At 33.6% G+C, this 26,280-nt stretch overlaps 1 pseudogene across 1 annotated transcript in view; it reads right to left on the bottom strand.

Moving 5' to 3' along the window:
• LOC143248729 (kinesin-like protein KIF21A) overlaps window positions 1-26,280 on the bottom strand; it is an 86,597-nt pseudogene that overhangs the window by 36,717 nt on the left and 23,600 nt on the right. The window contains exons 2-12 of the transcript XR_013027160.1: window positions 21,776-21,955; window positions 18,641-18,683; window positions 17,375-17,557; window positions 16,226-16,282; window positions 15,642-15,734; window positions 14,640-14,768; window positions 10,014-10,319; window positions 4,648-4,843; window positions 4,323-4,512; window positions 2,982-3,051; window positions 1,586-1,804 (exon numbers count right to left, since the gene is read on the bottom strand). The product of XR_013027160.1 is annotated as a kinesin-like protein KIF21A (transcript). The remainder of the gene's footprint in view (window positions 1-1,585; window positions 1,805-2,981; window positions 3,052-4,322; window positions 4,513-4,647; window positions 4,844-10,013; window positions 10,320-14,639; window positions 14,769-15,641; window positions 15,735-16,225; window positions 16,283-17,374; window positions 17,558-18,640; window positions 18,684-21,775; window positions 21,956-26,280) is intronic.

Below are 26,280 nucleotides of genomic sequence, written 5' to 3' on the forward strand. Positions count from 1 at the left end.
AATAAAACACATCATCCTCGACTCACTCACTCTTTTAAAATAAAACACATCATCTCGACTCACTCTCTTTTAAAATAAAACACATCATCCTTCACTCAAAAATAAAACACATCATCCTCGACTCACTCACTCTTTAAAATAAAACACATCATCCTCGACTCACTCACTTTTTTAAAATAAAACACATCATCCTCGACTCACTCACTCTTTAAAATAAAACACATCATCACTCACTCACTCTTTAAAATAAAACACATCATCTCGACTCACTCTTTTTAAAATAAAACACATCATCTCGACTCACTCACTCTTTAAAATAAAACACATCATCCTCGACTCACTCACTCTTTTAAAATAAAACACATCATCCTCGACTCACTCACTCTTTTAAAATAAAACACATCATCCTCGACTCACTCACCCTCGACTCACTCACTCTTTAAAATAAAACACATCATCCTCGACTCACTCACTCTTTTAAAATAAAACACATCATCCTCGACTCACTCACTCTTTTAAAATAAAACACATCATCCTCGACTCTTTTAAAATAAAACATCATCTTTTAAAATAAAACACATCATCCTCGACTCACTCACTCTTTTAAAATAAAACACATCATCCTCTCACTCACTCGAATAAAACACATCATCTCGACTCACTCACTCTTTTAAAATAAAACACATCATCTCTCGACTCACTCTTTCTTTAAATAAAACACTCATCTCTCACTTTTTAAAATAAAACACATCATCCTCGACTCACTCACTCTTTTAAAATAAAACACATCATCCTCGACTCACTCACTCTTTAAAATAAAACACATCACTCGACTCACTCTAAAATAAAACATCATCCTCGACTCACTCACTCTTTAAAATAAAACACATCATCCTCGACTCACTCACTCTTTTAAATAAAACACATCATCCTCGACTCACTCACTCTTTTAAAATAAAACACATCATCCTCGACTCACTCACTCTTTTAAAATAAAACACATCATCCTCGACTCACTCACTCTTTTAAAATAAAACACATCATCCTCGACTCACTCACTCTTTTAAAATAAAACACATCATCCTCGACTCACTCACTCTTTTAAAATAAAACACATCATCCTCGACTCACTCACTCTTTAAAATAAAACACATCATCCTCGACTCACTCACTCTTTTAAAATAAAACACATCATCCTCGACTCACTCACTCTTTTAAAATAAAACACATCATCCTCGACTCACTCACTCTTTTAAAATAAAACACATCATCCTCGACTCACTCTTTTAAAATAAACACATCATCTCGACTTTAAAATAAAACACATCATCCTCGACTCACTCACTCTTTTCTTTAAAATAAAACATATCATCCTCGACTCACTCACTTTTAAAATAAAACACATCATCCTCGACTCACTCACTTTTAAAATAAAATCTTTTAAAATAAAACACATCATCCTCGACTCACTCACTCTTTAAAATAAAACACATCATCCTCGACTCACTCACTCTTTAAAATAAAACACATCATCCTCGACTCACTCACTCTTTAAAATAAAACACATCATCCTCGACTCACTCACTCTTTTAAAACTTTTGTTTTCTTCTTCAGTTTATGCACATCCCGCTTAGCTTCCACTAAAAGTTCGTGGACTGATGGAGCCTCAGTGTCAACCCCAATATCATAATGCCCCACAATAGATACTGCAGCCAGTGTTGGACTTAGCGAGTGACGAGTTGGAGATCGTTGGACTTGTCTTCGAAACTGGACACACATACCCTCAGATTCCATGAGCTTTGCCCTTTGTAAACAGAAAAAAACATGTTTACCAACAAGCTCCTTTAAATATAAACTGCAAACACATGTAAAATCAAAAATATGTTTCAGAGATCTTTGTATTATCAAAGCTAACAGTCAAGCATTACAAATCTAGAATACAACCCACAACAGTTGCAGTACATAACATCTTGCAAATCCTTTCTTCATATGCTTTGTTTTAGTTCTTCAAAGTAAAAAATGTCTCTAAAACTTGTATATTTTCCTTTTCCATTTTATAGCTACAGAACTGGAATATTTTGTGACAGATGAATCATTAATGTAAAGCTTCTGTTATCAGTTGTATGACAGTAAACAACCATCAACAAGTCTGATGGAGGGATCAGCTAATGAGTACTTGAGAGTACCACACCTTAAACCAGTAACTTAGCACAGGGGCAGTCTGCTTTATGTAGTGATTTTTCTCAGGTAGATTAAAAAGGCAAGACATAGTATGATGTCAAAGCAAATTAAAATAGACCAAACCAACTGCTAAAATGCCACCTTTCAACAGCAATAGACTTGTATCTTTGCAAAGTCCCGAAAGATAAAAAGGAACTTAAAATGATCATCAGGTAGAAGACATGTGACAAAACAACAGATTGGAAGTCACCAGTGAATCTTGATGCTATAATAGATGAAACAAACATCACAGGTCATAACAAATCAGCTGTTAAAACAGTATTCAATACTCTGTAGCTGATCAATTAGAAAACTAGACACTATAATGTGGAAATATCTCTGATGTTAAACCCACATGATAGTTATCTACACTCAATGTGAAGTAAAATGTGATGAAGCAGTTGTGTTAAATTGTAATACGTTCCTTGATTAGAAAGTCTACAGAATGTCACACCTCAGGTTGAAATAAATACATGATTTGAGTATGTGACCTCAACGGCTCAGGATAATCCAGGAAAAGTGAAAAACGTTGTGATATAAAGTACTTACATGCTGCAGAGTGAAACATTTAGTATTTACATACTACAAAAGAATACTTGTAAGATTCACAGTAAAAATGGTCCTAACCTACATATAGTTCTGTGATTAAGAAAAAAAAGCTTTGCAATGCTTGTTTTAATAAAATGACAAATTAGAAATTGATAAATACCATTTAAGGTTTGATGTCAACATGTATGAACTTTCCTTAAAGCACAACTTACCTTAGGTCTTCTATCTCTTTGAGATATCCTTGTATCATTCCTTTTATATCCGATTCTGATGAGTCTTTGTCTGAAATAATAGCCACTGAATATTAAGCTTTATATAAGAAATATATAAAATGAAATTTTTACAACAGGATGTAACTTTACCACTTTAAGCACCCCGAGTTCTTATAAATATAGCAGAACCAAATGAAAGTTAGGTGCATGGGGTTGGGGAATCCTTATTATATCAACCTATTTTATACCAACTAACACTAGTGATGAAGACAGTCCTCCCATGATACTTAATCATGCTTATTGTACAAAATAAAACTATTTAATACATTAACAAGGGATTTTTCCTTGATTTATTTCCCATTTGCTAATACACTAACTTCCCTAACACACTGCTTTGACATTTAATTCATTGTACTTCAAGATCAAGAGTTATTTTAACATGAATAATGCAGTACTTTTGAGGAACCAGTTCATACTGAAACCAAAAATACTCACTTGGAATTAAGACTTATGTAAAGCCAGTTTCTGATTTATAAAAATAAAATCTTATGATTGTATCTTAAATGGAATACAGAATAGATGATTGTTAAGAATATAAACTACAAATATCTCCAAACATAACTTTAATGGGGCTTAATTCTAATGCTACTCAGTTTTGCACTCACTAAATCAGCACAAATCAAATACCATAAGTGTAATAGTAAAACTTAACACAAGTAGTTACAAATACAACTACATATAACAGTACAGTTCATACTGGCACCTAACCTCATATGTATCTTATAACTAAGAACAGTATTTAAGTGTTTGCTAATAATATGGGTGGGGGGGAGGGGAGATAAATGTACCTGAAGGTTTAAAATATAGCTCTTATTATTATTTTAAAAGCCAAATGATTAACAATAAGCTTTGATTTGAAAGTCTGATTTTATGATCAATAGTAGCTTGTATTTCTGTGTGATAGTCAAAATTATGTATTTTTAAGACCAAGTGGTTATTAGTTAGGACAAGTTAGCCTTAGGAAAAGTTGCAACTGCTTCCAAAATGTGTACATCTGTGTCGGGATGGGGACAGAGGTTAAGGAGCAGGACTCCTGGTAAGGATGATTATAGTCATCAAACTAAGAACAAATACAATAATTTCATTGTATAATAATTTTTGTATAAAATTCAGATAAAGTGCTTTTCATAAGAAAATCACAATATACACTTTCATTCTACAGTTTGTCAAACATATAACAAACACTTCATCTTTCCCTTCAATAACATTTAAGAACACAAATGTTATCATGTTAATTCTTTTTCAACTGAATGTTTGAAATTACTATTCTAAGAAACATACCTGAGGTTATCCAGGTTCCTGCCTCTTTATCTGCCAACAGCTCTGTATTTCTAACAGTCAGTCTTTCTACTGTTTCTTGTAATGCCTTAATACGAGTCCTAAGATTATTGTTTTCAGTTTGTAACATTGTGTTCTCATGGAACATGTCATTAATTTGTTCTGTTCCATCTTCCCCAACAAGCCTCTTTCCCTAGAAAAACAAAACAAAATACGACCTGCCTTAGAAAATACACAATGAAACTCCAAGAACACAGACTACAGTACTTCAAGAGCAAGAATTTTATATTAAAAGGATTAATGATATTAATTCCAAGTTAATAAATACCTGTTTATATTCCATTAACTCCAACTGCAGTTGCTGGATTTCACGACGAAGAATGGAAATTGTTTGACTGGATTTATCCTGATTAACCATTACCCTGTTCTTAATATTCTTTGCTCGATTGGCATACTTCAGCGTGTTTAATGTTTCCATGAAGTCTCGATCAGATGGTGAAATACAAGCTATCATCAAAGTCTGGCTGTGGAAGTGAAAGAAGAATTTCTGAAATGCATTACATGGGCTAAGATAGAACATAAAAGTACAAATATTACACTTAATTTTAAGTGAAGTGATAAACACGTTATTAATTATGGAAGTTTCTTTACCACAACAATAACACTAGATATTGATGACTAGTTTTTTCCATCAAAACAAAAGCTAACATTTTCCTTACTTCATATCTCTCTACACAACAAAGAGATGTTACATTGTGTCACTGTCTTGAAGATTTCTATGCATTTCCAAGCTTTGAACAAATTTCGCATCCTTACAAATATTCACTTGTAATGCAACAACCTATGATGTACTCACCATTAGATTATGGCTCAATAGCAATGTGAATCCTTTTATGTGTAGTAATTCCCATGAGCAGTAGCTCTGAAACAAAGGTTCATTTTTGGTGAGGCAAACGGAAGAACTGATACAACTTGAAAACAATCAAACCAAGCCCCTTTTTGAAACATAATACCAGAAATGGAATATCTATGGAACATGTTGTCCATGTGGGGAAAGAAGATTATTTGGAGCATCACTTCAAGAAACCCCACATTCTTCTTCTGCAAGAAATACCAGTAGAAGTGGTAAATTAAAGAGTACTGTGTAATGTAAAAGTGTTGTATTTATGGGCAGAGCGGTTAGTTGGTTTGGTGTTTTATGGTGCAAAGCAACTAGGCTATCTGCAACAAACATCCAGTAAAAAGTTATTTCACGTTAAGTCCATTTTCTAATTTCAAATCACACTAGATGTACTTTGATTTTAAAAGGGAATCACATTAAAAAAAGTCTAATATATAAATTAAAAACTTAAATAGCATTAAAAAGATTCATGGCCTTTTAAAAATTAAAAACATTTCTAAGGTGGACAGTGTCACCATCGCCAATAAAACTGTCTAACGTTACAGATAAACCTTGGGACAAAACATGTTTAAAATGGTCCCATCATTGAGAGTCGTAACAACAGCAAAAGAGTAAAATGTGACTTATTGTGACCTGAGTGTTACACAGACAATACACTGGTGCATCTCTCCCAGATAAAAGAAAATGATGAGTTAAAAATCTGTGACCAATGAGTAGTCTAGCTAGAACAACTTCCTCTTTCTGATCCTTGCGAAAGCAAGACAGACAAAGTCCAACAGAGGACTTTATTTTGAAAAGCTTGTTTTCACATTGCTTATTCCAGGTCGACTACCAATTGGCACAAAGCCAAGCCTTGAATACAGGACTACAGTCCATGTATGGAACAGGCACAGCAGTGATAGTTCCAGAACAGACAGATTTAACTGCGGTGTCGGCGAGCTTGTTCCCATGAATACCAGCATGGCCTGGTATCCAGAAAAACTGGATAGATGTTGAAGAGAAATGGGTCAGCCGGTTTTGAATATCAGCAAGAACAGAGTGTGAGCTAACGTGAAGTAGTTCCATGGCCAGTAGAGAACTAAGCTAGTCAATGTAAATAGTGCAATTTGAGTACTGCTTAGCTTCTATGTGATCCTAAGCAAGAGAAATGGTATTTAGTTCAGCAGTGAACACAGAAGCTGTAGAGGGAATTCTGAACATAACTACCAAACCACAACAAACAAGGCAGATGGTTCGTAAGATGTTCAGCAAATAACAGACAGTATTTCCAATCGGGAGTGCCTGCTTTTCTCAGATGACTCAAAGATAGGTAACATTTGGGGACTGTAATAAGTCATGGTGGGATGGGCTGACCAGTGGCTACAGCAATGTTATCCAAGGAATGGGCAGAGTGAAAGATTGTTTATTAATCTTCACTTGATTGGCTAGGCTTGAGCATGTAATGTGGCTAAGCCAATAAGTTAGGCTATTCTATATTAGAGAAATACTTGTGGAAAAAATAAAGAATGGCAGAAGAAGCCAGTAGAGGGAGGGAAGTTCTCAGACCTGCATCCCAAGGTTCACCTGGTATGGCTTTGTTCAAGGTGTAGCAAGATGGTGTGTACTGCACTTCCAGGTAATAAGTCAGCCATACTTCTGATTGAAGAGTGCATACACTCTGTCACATATAAACAGATTTACACCAACCAGAAGAACTCTCTATATCAACATTTTCTACAGCTTGGGACTTAAAAAGAGTTTTTCCACTACCACAGGGAAAAACACCAGAGGCACATGAATCAAACAAGAATGATATTTGACACTAAAACACTGTGCAATGAGTTGGAACAGCAGATACTAGCCAGGTGTGAAAGTTGCTGTTTGTGTTTTCTTTTTTTTCATACGTTTTTCTTTGGAGGGTGAGGTGGTAAGAGTGTGGCCAGGAAGGTAAAATATACAAATATGTTATCAATATATATCACTTAGTAAAGGTAAATTGGTTTAACAGTTTCTGTTATCCCCCAACTTAATATGGATTTCAGGAGAGAGAGGTTCCCTATGAATCATTGCAGTCACATGGCAAGGTGAATAACTTCAGCATAAAAGAACCAAGAAAAAGTTTGAAAACAACAACAAAGAATAATGATATACAACTTCCCTTGTTAGTCCCTATCTAAAAGATTGGATGGAGAAGGGCAACTGAAAGAAGACAAAAACCCAGATTGCACTGTGACATAAACAATAGAACACAAATGTACCAAGGATCATTCACACCCCTGCCTGCACAATTTCATCCAAGGTATACCAAAAGGAAAGACAAAAAATGCTGTGAGATACCAAACTTGACGGGAGGTGACATGGAAAGGGCAAAAGGTGTCCTTTCCTATAGAAGAATAAACTCAGACAGATAGATCATACTGGAGCAGTAGTAGCAAGATAACAAGAACTACCCAAACAAGAGAGAAAGAGCTATAAGCATTGCAAGCATCTTCTTGTACAAAAAGAAAAAAAAAAAAAAAGATGATTATAGAAAACATCCAATTACCCTTTCAAGCAGCCCAAGTCTTGGGAAGGAAGGTACAGTCAAATAATAAGATATAACCTATCCCTTTAAAAAAGTATGTGAGAGGTGACAAAGAAAAAAATGTCAAAGACATGCCTTCCCCAAGCAAGAAGAAAATATATCTATAGAAAAAGATGATGTCTGAAACAGGTGGCTAAAGATATGAATGTGGAATATATCAGAGTTATTAAGAACCAGATAGAAATTACAGTCCATATGAGGGGCTTAAGAAGAATGACTGAAGAGAAAGGCTTGGAAAGGATCTAAAAGAACCAGAGAAAAAAAAACAAAAACGAATGACTGAAGAAGAGATAGGTATTTGACAAAGCTGGATGAACCACCCTAAAAAAAAGAAATGAAAGCAGGGAGAGATAAACAACCTGGACGAAAGAGGAAGTGAGTGATAAATGAACCAATGGCAGCAAATAATCCACTTGTGTTGATAAAGTACAAGGGTAAATGGTCTGCAAAATGGAGCAAGAAAATGGATTACCCTGCGAGAAAATTTTACACATCTTGCAAGAAACTGAACAAAATCCACAAGAAAATGAAGGCTTGACATATTTGGGTGATAAGCAGATGTCTGAAGCTGACATAAAAGAGATCTTCAAGCTGGAAGAGGATCATGAAATGTCAAAAGGCATAGAGGTGAAAACTGACTAAGCTAGCCAAAGGGAAGCAGTAAGAAGGATCCTGCATAGGGTATCACAAATAAGAGAATCCTGGGAACAAGTCAAGAGAAAGAATGTAAAGAGAGATCAGTCCAATTCTCACTCAGAGCTGCAGAGTTTGGGACTGATGACTAGAAAAGAAGTTAGCATTGAGGGGAGTCACAAGGGCAACAATGAGGTCTCCCAAAACAGAAATAAATCCACATAAATACAAGCTGTAGAGACTGCTACATAGGAATGATCAGTATAAGCAAAACAAGACAGCCAATCTGCTTCATGTTCAAAGCACCTGGAACATGACAGACAAATACCTAAATGTGATGGTTGTGAGCCAAATAGGTGAAAATTCATCACTACAAATCAGAGGTCTGAAGAGTAGGCGTTTTCATGTTGGTGTATAAAAAAAACAGTGGAATTGTCCAAATGGATCATAACAAGACAACCAGACAGGTGAGACTGAGCAGCTAACATCTGGAGGACTTCGATATGAACAGAGTGCTCCATGAAGACCAAATCTGTAAAAGTGTGTAGATGTCCAGGTGCAAGATGGGTTAAGATGGAGAAGGAGGGATATGTAGAACTGATCGAGTTATCGCAAATGCAAAAGTTGGAGACATGGATGGAGAGGTACAACATAAAACAGTAGACTCCTGGAAAGAAGACTATTGAAGAGGATGGAAATGGGTACATCTGAAAAGAACAAGGAACTCAAGCAAATCCAGTCCCTGAGAAAGACAGATTTGCACATTAAAAGAAATATGAAATCTCTAGTAAAATGAGAAATTTCACATGTCAAAGATGCAAAGAAGAAATCAGATCCTGTCCTGCAAAGAAGTTGAAAAAGTTTTCCATGTGAATCTTGTTTCATGTAGGGATCATGATGGACCTGGAAAACTTAACCAACCAACCCAAACAAAATAATTACCAAAGTAGGCACACTGCAGTCATAGGTGTTTCTTAAAATGGAGCAAGACAGATTCAATTTGTTCATACAGTAGTGGAATTGGAGATCCAGTGAATGTATCTTTCAGTTAAAGCTCACACATCCCTGTTGAAAATGTATAGGGCCATCACCAACTTGAAGGGAAGGGCCTGAGACTGAAAAGACAAAATCTGACCATCATAGAAATGGAACATCATCCTGAACTGAAAAATGGCAAACAATTGGTTCAACAATGAGAAATCTTGCTCAGTTAAAAGGACAATCTTCTGACATTTTAAGTTGTTCTTTCAATTCTTAGGTTAATTTTGAGCTTTCAATTCTTACGTTACATAATACTTAGAATTCATTCATCCAATGTAATTCTAAAATAAATCATTATTTCTATGTTCTTAGAGCTACTTCCACTACCGAGTCAACATTCAAATTTCTTCTATACGTTGAACCTTAAATAGTTTTATCTTTGTTAGGTAGATATTATATCATACAACATAGATCCTTGGTGCTGTAAATTGCCAACTTGCATTTAATATGTAACACTTGCTATCACAGCCTTGACACTGAATTGTTAATCTATCCTGTCATTACAATGAATTACTGAAAGAAGACCAATGAGATGTTGCACTGTGTTACTTCTTACCTATTCCCTCCTAAAGAATCTTGAAGCAACCTTGTAAGTTTTGAATCTCTATAAGGAACATGAGTAACTTTACGACTTGTCTCCTAATGCTGAAATGACATTTCCAAGAGCCAAAAGCCCACAGTTTATGGAAATTCCTTCTTTGGCCCTATCACCAGTTGCACCAGTTCTCTTAAGCCTCTCAGAGCCTGCAAGATCCACAAAGTGAAACTTAGCAGTCAGTGTTTCAAACTCATTCAACACTTCCCCATTCTGAGTTAGGGTTGGTTTATCAACATTTTCTTCAGAGATATCATGTTCAGGAGTCTAGAAGAACACAAAAACCACAAATTAAATATTACCATCAACAGTTCACAAAAACAGTGAGTTATCCATTAGAGTCATCAGTACACAAGTTAAATACTGTGCTCAACACACACATCATAAGTATAAATATTCTTCATTATTTAATTAACCATTACTTTTACTGAAATTGTTAACTAAATACCTCAAAAACTAACATTTTACAGAAAATTTGTTCAATTTGTTTTCTTTATGTTATCTTCTGCTAATTTTGCCACAATCAAATTCAACTAGCATCTCTTCAATAATGTTAGTCATCTTACAGTATTTCATTTGAATATCTTAACATAATAATTAACTATTACAACAAAATTATATTTCTTGTAAAGTGTTATACAATCAGATTAATGAATCATCATATGTTTAGTAGATAATTTCAGTTGATGACAGCACATTAGTCTACCAATAATAACACCATTTCAAATGATAGATTGTTTAGGTGGGTAAACTGGAATGCATAGCAACTGTCTGTTGTAAAAACACAAATGTAAATGACCATGTTTTGAAAGTAATACCTTTTATTTTCAGGTCAGTACATGTGAAATGTTGCAGGTCTTTATAGTATCCTGGTGGATTGTGGAAGACGTGCAGTGATTGGTTTGTTTATCCATAGTTCTGATTAGTGGAAAGATTGCATGAGGTTTCAACCAATGGTAGCAACAGATTACTTAACTCTAATCCTGAATCTCTGTTTGGTGAAGAACTGATTGTATTAATTTAGAGATTAAATTTTTCTTCTTTTCCAAAATTTGTCTGTCTATTCTAAATTTATCCCAGTTTATTTTGCATCCAGTTGACATAACGTGTTCTGCAAGTGATGAAATTTGTATTGTCATCAGTCTTGTATACTTTTTATGTTATTTCTGTTCACATCCCAAGTCTTCTTTCCTTTGTTCCAATGTAATTTTCATTGTAGGAACTTGGAATTTCATAGGTGAAGTTTTGTACTTTTTATTAATAGGTTTCCATTTGGTTTTCACTATAATGTTTGTTTGTTTTTGAATTTCGTGCAAAGCTACTCGAGGGCTATCTGTGCTAGCCGTCCCTAATTTAGTAGTATAAAACTAGAGGTAAGTCAGCTAGACATCACCACCCACTGCCAACTCTTAGGCTACTCTTTTACCAACAAATAATGAGATTGACCATTACATTATAATGCCCCCATAGCTGAAAGGGCATGTTTGTTGTAACAGGGATTTAAACCAGAGACCCTCGGATCACGAGTCAAACACCTTAATCCATCTGGTCATGCCGGGCCTCGCTATTTATGTATTTTATTATTTTTCAATATCTCTACAAGACATTTATGTTGAACGTCTTAGTTATGCACTTGAGGTTTTCACTGAAATTTCGATTAATGGATACAGAATGCAGAAAGATCATAGTGTGTTTTAGCTCCTTTGCAATGGGCTTGGTAACATTTATACAAGTTTTTATACTATAACTTTTGATGCAGTATGTGTACGTTCACAAAATTTGGTAGACTTTTAGTAAAGATTGCAAGTTGTTTTTTTTGTACACAAAAAAATCAGATTTTTTAATAAAGTAAATTTACTAAACATTTGTTTGTGAAAATATCGAATCTGTTTTGTTAATTGTACGAGTGTGAAATGATTTTCACGTTATTTAAAAAAAACTATTCTTCATTCCAAAAATCTTAAGTAAAATTTGTGTAATCTGAAACCTCCTCAATATGTCTGAAATGTTTGTTTTCAGTTTAGACTATTTTCTCTACCCTAACTAAATGTGGTCTGTTACTTTGATTGACCTCCATAAAAAAAAGCAAAAAAAATATAAATTATAATTTTCGTTTTTGAATGACTACACAATACAAAAACCAAAAATGTTTTGTCTAAATAACACAAATCTTATAACATCATATATCTATACATTTATATATATATACTGACCCTTCACTCATGCCTGGCTTACATTACAGAAGTTGCACTGACCTGGCAAATGTGCACTCATGTTACAGTATGTAAGAAAATAAAAGTAGCCTTTACAAAGTGACCTATCTTAGCTGTGTTTTAGTGTAAAACAGTCACATTTTATTTATAATACATTATACATACATGTATATACTTTATTATTTATATTCTAGATTGTTAATATTGGTAATTTGTATAAAACTATATACTTTGTATTTGGACATTAATAACATAATTTGAGCCAATGCTCCATTCAACATACTACATGACACAAAAATGAATATTTTGGTGTGATCTTTTATTATTTGCTTTTGAATTAGAAAATTAACTAATACATAATACCAACATTTCAATTATATTTTATACTTTGATATCAAACTTATTGAGATAAATTCATAAAATAGTGGTTCAATAATATTTTAAATGCAAGTCTACAAATACAATGGCATAGCTTTTGCCCCATGACAATATGGTCAAGAATATAGGTGTAACCATTCTACTAAGTTCAAAAACTTTTTGAAGACGACCACAACAAAAAATAATGATCAAAAGAACACTATTATTACCATTTACCTACCCTTACATGCAAACTTTCAATGAAAAACTCAAACATAACCAAAATGTTTATTGTAGATGGCTAGTGGAAATCCAATAGAAAAGCACAAAAACGTCATCTATGAAATTCCACATTTTTGCAATAAAATGTACATTGAAAACACAGGAAGAAGACTCAGGAAAAGAATACAAGAACACAAGACTCGTGACAATAAAAAACTGCCACTGCAGAATACACCAAGACAATGGAACACAAAATAAACTGGGATAAAACTAGAATCACTGACATAGAGAAACTTTGGAAAGCAAGAAAAATTAAAGAATTTTTCTGAATCAACAAAATAAATTAGAGGTGACCAATCTATTGCTAACATTGGTTGAAATCTCATGCAGTCTTTCCACTCGTCAGAGCCAGGGATAAACAAACCAATCATAACACGACCTCCACAAACCAACAGGATACTGTAGAAAACCTGCAACTTCTTAAATATGCTGATCTGCAAAATGAAAGATGGAAGACTTTTGGAACATGGTCCTCTACTTTTGTGTTTTTACAACAGACAGTTAGTTGTCATCCATTCCAGTTTACTCATCATGATTACAAATGCTATCTTTCAAGTTTTCCTAAATTTATCACAATCAGCTTTTTTAATAATTTCAAATAATTTTATGACCTTCATATTAAACTTATAATAAAGTATTTACAAAGTTTGTGAAGTTATCTTATACGTACTAAAAAAGAAGAACACTAGATCATGCATTTCTGTAAAAAATAAGAATAACTAGGACCTTAAGGCATTTGAAAAAAAATGACTAAATAACACTGCAAACAATAAAATATTTTCCAAAATACCCACGCACAGTTCTTACTGTTCTATTATAATTCACTTATAAATAAATTATCACACTGAAAATATTTCATGCCTTATTTAACATGTTTTCAACAGTGTCTAGCACTTAAACTTAAGAAATAACTTCTTTATTACTTACATGTTATTGTAGGCTAAGTACTTTTTATTTAGCTATTCATGTTGTAGTTTGACCAGAAAGACATTTGACATCAGGTGGTGAGCAAGTAGCTTGATGTCTGTAATTTTTTTTCAAAGTTTAACCCTTTCGGCACTGAATAACAACTTTTAATGTTTGGCATGCCGCTGAATATATATGTTTGATACTTCAACTAGTTACGGTATCAGTACTAAAAGCATGATATCTCGGCAATAACTCAACAAAAGTCCCTGAAGTATTCAGTGATTGTACCCAATACTATATATGTTAAATTCAATAGATAAGAATAACAGGAATAAAGGAAAATCATCTGCCGCGCTGAGCCTTCAAGTTGACTGAGGTCGCCAACCTCGCCGAAAGGGTTAAACTTTTGAACTTCATAAAGCATGCATCTAGAATAGTTGATTATTGATTTCCAAGTCTTCTAGTAAGTTACATTAAATAAACTAATGAACTATTAATTTAATGAGCCAGTTAGATAGTTTTGTTTTGGAATATTAAGTTTGTGTTCTCAGTTAAGTAACAAAAGTGTTAAGACATATATTGTACAATCTACAGGAAATTAATGAGTGATGTCACTATAGTAATTTCTATTGTAAATTTAGAACTATTAAAAAACATTGTGTGTCAGAATATGTACAAGAAAAAAAAAAAGCTGTCATTTTTATTAAGTTGATGGACATTCTTTTTATTGCATGGTCCCAAAACACCATACAAGAATATATTTTAAGCACTATGGTAATATGATTTTGTTAGATTTTTTTTTTTTTATATACTGATGAATTATTACCTCCATGAAGATCACTCGTTGCTGTTTAATGTGTAATGTAAAAATTGCATGTGAGCGAGATGATTGAGCATTCATATTCGTGCTTGCTGTGGTTCTGGATAAGGCTCCATTTTTCAAACATTGCAGAGTCTAAGGAAAAAAAATAATCATAAATCATTATCTTCACACACTACATCCATTGTTTCTGAAATGGTCTCTTATCTGATTTTCAAGTATTTTTTTTCAACAGTTTTTGACTACCTTGATTCTGTAAACTATTAACTGTTTTTTTCAGTTCATTACAGTAGGCTTATATATAGTTATACAGTATACAAATTTTTATTTAATAAAGAAAGGTTTTTGGTATTTTTAAAGGAAAAGGAAATGTAGTAGTTGATGATAAAACAGCAGAATGAAGAAACGGATGATAACGAGAAAGTTCAAGATGCTCAGGATGTAAGAAATGCATAATTAGAAACAAACGTAAAATATGAAGCATTCTGTTGTTTCAAGAGGTATTGTACTTTCATTCTAGGAAGTTTCTGTAAAATTTAAACAAGGATTTTACAAATTTAATTTTAAGTCAGCTTTAGATAATATTAACCCTTTTAAGTTGAAAACAATTGTTGATTCATCATTATTGGTCTTTTAGACAATTAACTAAGAGTGGTATTAGTTGAGCATATTAAAACATTAACTAAATAAAACTGTTGTCATCATGAGTAAATAGTTATAAATATTTATGGAATTTTGGGAGAGAATGTTAAACTATAAATTTTATATATAACCATTTGATAACTAAATGATATTTTCATTTATTTTTGTAAAAGTTTTACTGTTATTACTTCAAAGATAGAATAAAAATGACAATAAAGAATTTAATATGTATTGAAGATAGAATAAAAATGACAATAAAGAATTTAATATGTATTGGAACAATAACAAAAAATCAACACACATCTTGCTTCTTGAAAAAACATAAATGACAAATAATTTACAATAACAACATAATATTTTACACACCTCTTCTGTGGAGGAAACATTACGAGTGGTTACTCCAACTGTGTAAATATCTCCTTTAGAATCTTCATGTATTTTGATCTGAGACTTTTTTACCTACAGGAAAAACAAAATGCTTATAAGGTAATACATGTGAAAACTTTAGGTGCTCCAAAGTATTTCACACAAGTGTTAACACTATATGACCATTCTTTAATTCAGAAAATCTACCAAATAAATTCTTGAATTGGTTACTAACAAAGATAACAAAGTTAAACTAAAAGCTCTGTCCCTTACCCTAAATGTTTTTCTTACATTACAGAAGTGTCACACAAAAACTATTCTAATCAATAATATGTCACATTTTTATTAAAAAATGGTTACTTTGAACAAGTGAAGGAATCACTAATTTATGTTTCATTAAACAAAATAAATTAATATGAATTTTTTTAAGACTTCAGCTTTCATTCAAAGTTAACACATTTTAAATCCTTTAAATAAACATTTTTTTTTTTACAGATATCTATTATCATATCACCAATTAATCTGGAACACATTCCTGGATTTCATGTTTTCAAAATGTACTTCTAATATGAACTCCAACTTACTCTTTCTTCCGATTCTTTTGCTGGATCCAACAAGTCAATGATTTCCTCATTATACAGCTATAGCAAGTAAAACATCAACAAGTTAAAAAGTAAATGATTTATGACTGTAATACACTGCTACACAGATATTCATTTTACTCAGAAAACATCAGGAACTTTTCAAGCAGAGTTTTGGACTTAAAATATTTTAAAATTAACTTGAATTAAAGAAAATTTTAAATGTTGTTAGATGAAAACACCACTTCATAGGAATAGGTGTTTGAAATAAAAAACAAACAAACAGTTTTTGCCAAGTTTTCAAATTATTTTGTATAAAAATAAAGATTTAGAAGGTTAAAATGTTGGTAAATTATAAAAGGATAACTAGAAAATAAAACAAAGCTTTAACATGATATTTAACCATGTCATTTGAACATATTTTTCAAATGTATTGGAGACAAAACATTTACAAAGCAGTTCTTAAAAAAAGGACCTTAGAAAATGTTGCTAAAAGAGAATAATTTTATGAAATGTTCCTGGAAGTGTTTGTTTCCAAAATGTTGCTAGGAGAGTGCATTTTGAGATTAAAATATTTCTAGGTGAAAGTAAAATTTCAGGAACTATTGATGCCGTGTGAGAGCAAAGCTTAGAGAGAATCTTTAACTGCTAAAATGCATGACTTCAGAAAAACAATATTTTTTGTGCAAATAAGAGCTTGAAAATAAATGTTTCTGTTAAAAAATATATATATAGTAACTTCATTATTCCTTTGTTGTATTATATTTTGTGCAGCTGGCAACATGTCTGTTCTGTCTAAGCAACCTGATGAGTCATGGTGCATTTTGAAAGGCCTCATTGGCACCAGATAAAGCAAATGTTGCGTGGTTGACATCCTGTAGACCACCATGTCCGTTATACTGCAGACAGCCTAAAGAACCCTGATACTGGGTAAAAAGTCTCATCAGTACTGGATATGGAAGATGTAGTGCGTGTGACATAACATTCTCCTTTGCTTTCACTCATGGTTCTTACAACTGAACAGCTTTTAACAATTGCCAATGTTTAAACATTCTATACAATACACTTCACCTCTATTAAAAGAAACAACATTTCAGTAAAATCTATTTACATATTTAAAAACAAAAGCTCAATCAACAGTTGAAAATATACCTCCATAAACTGAGCATTCACTTTAAACTCTGGTGGTGGTTCTCCCTTTTCACGTGCTTGTCTCTGCCGTTCATGTATTCCTCTGAACAAGTGTTCAACAGCTCGTGGTATAATTCCTCTTTCCTCAGCATTAAGACTAAGATTGAAACCGGTCCCCATGGTATAAGTTTTACCAGAACCGGTCTAAACCAAAAGAGGATCAATAACAGAACACACTTACAAAGAGGATCAATAACAGAACACACTTACAAACATATAGTTACTACCAAAATATATATTCCATTGCTCACCCTTCTTCATTAAAAATAAAATAGAAATTATACAAAGAATCAATATTAGTTCATACCCACAAACAGATATTTAGCTTTACATTAAATTATACGAGGTTGCCAATCCTCTTGCTGAATTATTTTATTCCAATGCAATTAAACAGTTGGTAATAGCAGTCTTTGTATTTAGAAAACATACTAAGGTACTCAGAAACCCCTCTAGATTCTTTTCACTTGCAGTACAAATTCAACAGGAGGTAGCAAGATGAATCTGATAAATGAATGTATATCATAATATTTAAAAAGAAATCAAATTATGCAAAAGAGATCGTATTAACGTTAATAGTTTTGCCATATAATAAGTGTGCTATGCCAACAAAGTGACTTAATTTGAGTTTTGATTTACCACACCCTCTGCTATGGAATGCACTATTACCAATTCCAGGCTCATCAGCATAGCTTGGATCAGCAAACCAAAGAAATACAGTTATGCCTCTTTTAATAGTGATTTATATATGACCCTTCTAAGATATCTACAAAATAATCATTAAACAGTTGGTTCACTGTATAATATCAAATAAGAAATTAGGCACAACTTCCTATTATTCACATACCTACATTAACTTAGGTTACAATATTTTGTGTTAGAAACCCCATTGGTATCGTTACATTTGACTGTTTACTCACTTGTTCATGTGCATATGGGTACAGTGTGATTATGAATATGTTTGATCATTAATTGCTTATTTGTTTGATATTTAAATGTAGAATATATCAACAAACAGTATGTAATATTTGTTATTTTATCTTGTAATTCTTTAACTTGTTTTCAACACAGACTCAGACATGGAATATTTTATTATTCAGCCATTCTATTAAAACTACAATAAATGCCTCGTACCTTGTTTGTATACCAATATCCTGGCTGTGCTCTAACTTGTTTAATACAACTGTTAAACACCTATATATGATTGCTGATTATTCTAGTAGTGCTTACCTGGCCATAGGCAAAGACAGTTGCATTATATCCATCAAAGCATCTGGAAGAATATAAAATGTGTTACAGATTTGTTTACTGTGAAAGAACACAAACCAATTTATAAACTTACTAGCTACATAGTGTTTTGTATAAGATATTTAAAAAATGTAAGCTAAAGTAGGTCATCCGTTTATGGCACAAAAACAAATTACATTGATTAATATCAGAAAATCATGCAGTCAGATAAATTTGTTACACACGTGTTCTAGATATTGATCTGTTTATGTTGATGTGATTTTTTTTTCCCCAACGGACAGAAAATAAGTGACTAGTTTTGTGTTCTGTATGTAATTTGTATTCTACACTTGTTTAATACATAACTAATTATTGTTATTTCTCTTTTTCTTTGTATATTTTTAGTATAAATATTACTTTGCATAGTTAGTTTAGTACAGTTGTACCTTGGTTCTCGAACTTAATCTGTTCCAGAAAGCTGTTTGAAAACAGAATCAATTTTTCCCATAAGAAATACTGTAAATTAAATTAATCAGTTACAGACCTCCAATCATTATGCATTATGAAGCATTTTAAGTAAAAATATTGCTTATTTATACCTGTATAATAATACTTACATGTCAACCACAAAAACTATAAACACAATAAAAAATAAATGAAAATTTAACTTCACTTTACCTGTGCTGAGGAGAGCTGATTGCATAAGTGAAGGTGGTGAGGAACGTGGAGAGTAGGAGGGTTATTATTGTTTGGAGGGGAGTCACCTTCCATAAAATGTCAGATAACTCTCCTTCTGGGGTTCTTTCTCTTTTCTGTCTCTTTGCACTGCTACAACCTGCTTGAGACTCACTGGACTTGTTTCTCACTAAAAACTTGTCTAATGAGGTTTGTTTCTGCCTGCATTTTAAAATGCTTCTGAAGTAAGACATGACACTGTCATTGAAAAGGTTTATGCTGTGGTTTGCTACAGCTTTGTAAGGGTGAAAATTTTCCACACATTTCCTTGATTAGTGAACTAGGAACATCCTCCCTTCCCTCCTCTTCACCTGAAAACACTTCCTCAGTTGCCTTCTGTTGCTCCTTCTGAAGGTCTTGGAGTTCTTCTGTGGTGAACTCAGTGTTGTGGTCTTCCACCAACTCCTCCACATCATCACTACTCACATTCAAGCCCATACACTTGCCTAGTGAGATAATATCCTCGACAACAGACTCAGCCTCAAAGTCTCTATCTGCTACTGAGTCTGGCTACAATTTCTTCCAGGCTGAGTTCATGGTCCTCAAAGACACTTCCCTCCAGGCTTTGTCTATGATCCTCAAGTAATGGAGGATATTAAAGTGATTTTTCCAGAACTCTCTGAGGGTTAACTCTGTATCAGAGGTCACTTCAAAGCACCTTTGAAACAGTGCTTTGGTGTAGAGTTTCTTAAAGTTCGATATGACCTGCTGGTCCATGGGCTGAATGAGAGGAGTCGTGTTAGGGACAAGAGCTTCACCGTAATAAAACTGTACTCCTCCACCAACCTGTCCTCCAAGTTTGTTGGATGAGCAGGTGCACTGTCCATCACAAGAAGGGCCTTGAGTGGCAACTGTTTTTCTGTGAGGTAATTCTTTACACTTGGGGCAAACACTTCATGGACCCACTCCATAAAAAATTGGCTGGTTACCCATGCTTTACTATTAGCCCTACACATGACATTTAGTTTGCTTTTCAGGATATTATTTTTCTTAAAAACTGTTGGGTTCTCAAAATGGTACACAAACAAAGGCTTAAGTTTTAAGTCCCCACTTGCATTACTACATAACAATAGTTAGCCTGTCCTACATTGGCTTGTATCCTAGCAGCGACTTCTCCTTGGTGATGTAGGTCCGCTTTGGCATTTTCTTCCAAAAGAGGCCTATCTTATCACAGTTGAACACTTGTTGGGGAATAAAACCCTCAGGTTCTACATAGTCCTTAAATTCCCTAACAAATTTATCAGCAACATCTTTGTTAGAACTGGCACCCTCCTAATGTCTCACTACACTATGTATGCCACTTCTCTTCCTAAATTTTTCAAACCACCCCCTACTAGCCTTAAAGGCACCACTTGTATCAGCACCCGTTCCAGGGGTGTTTTTCAGGAGGTTAGCATGCAACTGCTTTGCTTTCTCACAAATGATGGTCTCAGAAATGCTATTACCAGCTAACTGTTTTTCATTTACCCAAATCAACAACAGTTTTTCTACCTCTTCCATTGTTTGTGATCTTTGTTTTGTACAGTGTTACTCCTTTTGCAACATCAGCTCCTTTGATGACCTCTTTATTTTTCAGTTTGATGCAGACTGTAGACTTTGCCATACCAAACTGTGTAGCAAGGACAGACACGAGAACGCCACTCTCATACTTCGCTGTAAGATCTTTTTTCACCTCTGTTGTGGCTCTAACAACTTTTCTTTTTGGTTTGCTGCTTTCATTATCCTTCTTTGACCCCGTGGTGGCTTACTTAATCAGAATATTTAGAAAAATAACAAAAAAAAAAAGAGAACGTTCACAGCAGATTTTAGCACGTGTGTGGACTGAGGAATAGGTGTGGGTAAAATGTTTTGGGCAAGCTTGGTATGGGCCAAAAATGGTCGAAGGGTCATTTGGGTCATCAGTCTGGTTATTTCGGGGGTTCTGGCCACAACAGCTTGGTTCAAGAACCGAGTTTATGTTCAACAACTGAGACATTTTTTTCTCAATTTGAAAACCGAATTGTTCGAGAAGGGAGTCGTTCAAGAACCGAGGTACCACTGTATTTCAATTTAGGAACAACCCTGATATCCTAACCTGCACAAACCTCAAGAGACGTTATTTGAATTCCTGTTGACAATACCACTAGCAATACCGGTACTGGTAATTAAACCATGTATTCTTAAAGCAAGCTAAGTTCATTAGGTTAATCTCTAGTTGGGGTCCTATTTGGACAACTTTTTTTGACCAGAATTTAATTCTGATAAAGTTCTGAGCTTTAGTATCCTAAAATTCATTACTGATAAATGGATGAAAATTTCTGAATGAACACTGAAGTAATGTAATTTATAAACTCGAACACTGAAGTAATGTAATTTATAAACTCACTAAGTTCTCTGTACAAGTGTTCTGCACACCCTACTCACCCATCTATAAGATCCTTTACACAAGTGTAATATACTTCTTCCTGTAAACTTGGCATGTCGAAAACATGATCGAATGTAAAAGCCTTATCCTTTCCCAGCCAGACCTGAGGTTCACCAGAAGTCACGGTAGTACAGACATGGCACATGTCAATAATCTCCCGTGGAACCTGAGGGCGAATTCTGGAAGAAAAATTTATTCCTCCTTATATCAGACAATCCTGTAAAAAAATCACTTTAGATACAATGATAAACATTTTATTTAATAAGTAGAATTGGTTTAGGTATATAACATTTAAAATATTTCAAGCCTGGTTGGTTGTTGCAGCGTTAGTGTTGTGTATACTTTAGAAGCTATCTGGCATGTATAAGAAACACTTTAGTAATCTTAAACATTATCAGATTTTGAAAGTTCATTAAGTTCTAACTTCACTACATCAAAAGACCGCAGGAAAAAAAAATTTGCTAAGAACATAAAACACTTGTTGTATGGCAACTATTAGAAGCAATACTTAAACCCCTGAACAACAAAATCATGCGAGATTTTCAAACTTTATTATATTCGATAAAAAAAATTAAAGTAACTTATTTGTAAGCATCATCATAACATAAAACCATGACAAAAAAAAGCCAGTTTTGACACCAGAGATGCACAAAGTATTCATAAGTGTTTGTAAAACTTGATTTATATCAGGTCAACCTGAAGATGACCTAAGAAGGTAGAAACATTTTTCTCTGCTTTATTAGTAAAAGTGTTAATACCCATACCAGCAGTCTTGAAATATATTGATTTATATCAATCTTTTAAATAAATATTGTTAATTACCTTCTATTCATTGCTAAAGTTTAGTATCCACATGGGTAATTTAATCAGTGATTTTCTTACACACCTCAACCAACCTAAAACTAGGAATACAGAAACAATTAACAATGCATAATACAGAGTAAGATAAAAAAAACAAACAAGAGTGGAATTTTGATGTGCTGTAAAACCAGCTACAGTGTAACTGTGTGCTTGTTTATATATCTGCAAAATAAACTTTATAATTACAGCATGTTAACACAAAAACGCAATAAGTAAATTTACGAAAAAACAAATTTTATTCAAAATCAGAACAGCTGTGATCGCTAGACATTTTCTTGCAAAACAGATGTAGGTCAGAAATGGTAAAAACCCACTTTCTGTGCAAGTGTTTACCCAACTGACATAATACGACTGCTGATCTAACCTAACTCATCCAAAACTACACCTGCTAATGACCTACTTGACCTCTTTAAAGCTCATTAGGCCTTATATATAAAAAATAAACCAGCCTCCTTCGACATTTTCACACTGTCCCACCTCACTTCATTGCCTCAAACAAACCAAATTAAAATATAGGAAAACCCCCACGCACAGATAAATAATCTTCCACGAGCAAGGGACGAAGAGGAATTGCAACGTTCCTGAACACCCCTGACGGGGAGAGAATTCGTCAGATTTCTCTCTCTCTAAACCCCTGTCACGGTTTTCGTTCGTTATTGAGAGGGAAAAGCGTTATTATTCACTGCTAGCACTATCGATGTAAATCAAGATGTCGAACAGTAGCAATGAAGAACAAAATGTTTACTTATAGAAAAATAAGAAAATGGGGGTGAATAACGTAAAACAAAACCAAATTAAAAGATAATCAACAAATTTTTACTAAAAGTACAATACTTTAGGTTTCAACGTTGCTAACAGATGGGGCATTATTACAGAAAATTGTTACGAAAAAATGATTGGAAAGTTTAAAATTTACGTTTTTGCTACCATTTGCCGTCTTTTTATTTCTTACTCATATTTGTGCTTTTATTTTCTTTTAGCTTCGTTCTGTATTATTATCTATTTATATATTTATATGCAAAAACGGCTCGTTTGCATCGTCAGGTTCACGATGACCGAAGAAGGTCGAAACGTTGTTCGCTCTTCTATGTAAAATATTTTCTCAACCCAAACGAGCCGTTTTTGCATATAAATTTCTCAACAAGTGGGTTTCTCGACATCACTGACTATTTATATATTGTAAAGCACAATTGGCCAAACGACCAATATTAACCAAACTATGCGGAATGAGTTTGAAATAAGAGGCATATTAATTAGGGTTAACAATCCTTTCACCCTATTATTGCCATTATTGATTATTATCATTTTTGACATAAGTTAACTGCATTCATAGATGTCGTCACACAAGAAATGCATCCCTAAATTTTGTATAACGCAACATATACACAGTATATGCGTGGAGGGACACAAACGTATTATATATCTCTAGCACTATGGAGGAAATGCAATGAAAAAGGGCCTCCACAATTGTATTAATACATAAAACCAGCTGAAGTTTCTCTTTCAAGAGCCAACATAAGGGTGATACGAAGAGTTGTTTTTTCAGTTTCACCCACTTACTACTTTGACCTGTGACTTTCAACTTCGGCCCGTAAACACTTCTGCGGCCAATTAATTAATCACGTGAAACACTCTGGAAAGACATTAAGAGCTGGATGTTGAAAGCAGGTAACAGATAGCACCCCCTACCGCCACTACTTTTCTGCTACCTCTTAGTACAAAGTCACTCTGACCACTCTGACAATGTATACCATGTTGTATGTATATACATATCTGAGGCTTAAGGTTTATAAAAAACGTTTGGTGAGGTAATAATGAATATTGTAGCATGTTATGTTTGTTTTAAAAGTTAAAACAAAGCTATACAATGAGCTATCTGTGCTCTACCCACCACGAGTATCGAAACCCAGCTTCTAACGTTGTAAGCCTGCAGACATAACCCTGTGCCACTAGGGTGGGGTGGGGGGCAATATGTTATGTTACAAATAGTGTAAAAGTTAGAATTTTTGTGTCATTTACCATGCCATCCACCCACACACATTCGTTTTAAGTTCACAACTGGGACAAAAGGACAGGTTATCTCTATTCTATAAAACTGTTATTGCTCCAATAATAGTTGTCTCCAATAAACTGCTCTTTTATCGGCATGATAAAAAACTTCCTTTCTTTTTCTCAAAATTAACGAGTTGAAAAAAAGGTTTAATTTGACGTATTATTAGATTTTTCCCAACTACTTAATACGTGAAAGCTTTAAGAAAAGGTTTTTCGTTTCATTTTTTTTCACATTGTTTTCTCAACACGTACAATAAAATGTTTACATTTTCGTTCACAGTAAGTCGCAAACACTGCTCATATTCTTTCTAAAAGCTTCGAAATTAAAACAGAAATATGCAGTTGTGTGAGAAATACATTATATCTGCCATATGCAGTACCGACGAGACCTTTCGTCCTGAACCAGAACTCATAAGGATGATTGGAATACGAAAGACAGTGGTATAAACTCTATATCAACAAGGACGACACTAATCGCGTAGACCATATAATGAACTGTACTTATTATTAATACTTATTTACTTCATTTACAAGTCAAACTTTCAGGCTAATGATTAATAATATTTATTGTTCATCACACATGAACAGAAAGACGTTAATAGGGACATGATGTTAAATTAGGAAGTTCAAACAGAAATCGTTAGGTAAACAGAAGGCACTTTATATCTCTAATACATAATGTTCAAAGTGCACTGTCGTTTTGGTTTGCAGAAGATACCCCGATAGATGTAAAACAAATAGGCTTAGCTTCTACAAGTTTATTGTATTTCGCACTTTTATGTATATAAATTAACGGGCCTTTTTTTTTAAGCATACGTCACAACGATAAAACAAAAAATACACTCCTTCACAGAAGGGCGTGACCTTCTCAGCATGAAGGTATGCGGGGTGCTACGTCATATAATCTCTTCATAACATAATTTACACCATTTTTAGAATTCTATCGAATAAGAGATTAATGTTTCACCCCTTTTTGGTGTGAATAAAACCCTTAAAAATGAAATTTTGATTACCGGATTACATTATAAAGAACCAAAATTAACAAATATTGTATTCGTATATTATTATTAATACTGATATATTTTATTTTCCACGTTTTCTAGTTGTGTTCTACAATCTCGATTAATACACCGTGCACAAGTTGTAACAATGTAGTCGTAAGCTATGTAACTTAATCACCCCTTTTAGTAGCCATTAATTTGTTTCTGTATCATATAATTTTTTGTGACTAAGAAAAAAAAAAAAAAAACAGTTACTGAACAAGAACATAGAATGTCGACATTACGATCTCTCTAGAAACCAGAACTATAGCAATCATCTGATGGACTGATCTGAACCTTTTAACAAATTGTTACTCTTCACACGCCACTACTATTGACATTTCAGATCGAATCTAGTCAAAGTACCAAGTCACGAAGCAAGAAACAAACCGGGCAACGTAAAACTAGTTTTATCTTGGTAAAGTACCAAAGTACCAGTGCATTAAAATACGTCAAAAAGCAAATAACGTATCACGACATCAACAAGAAAAACTTTTACAGCTCCGTGGTAGCTATACTGCCTTGCAATGCTAAACCAGAACCAACAACTC

Source organism: Tachypleus tridentatus, chromosome 4 (assembly GCF_004210375.1).
Source record: "Tachypleus tridentatus isolate NWPU-2018 chromosome 4, ASM421037v1, whole genome shotgun sequence".
NCBI classification, from domain to species: domain Eukaryota; kingdom Metazoa; phylum Arthropoda; class Merostomata; order Xiphosura; family Limulidae; genus Tachypleus; species Tachypleus tridentatus.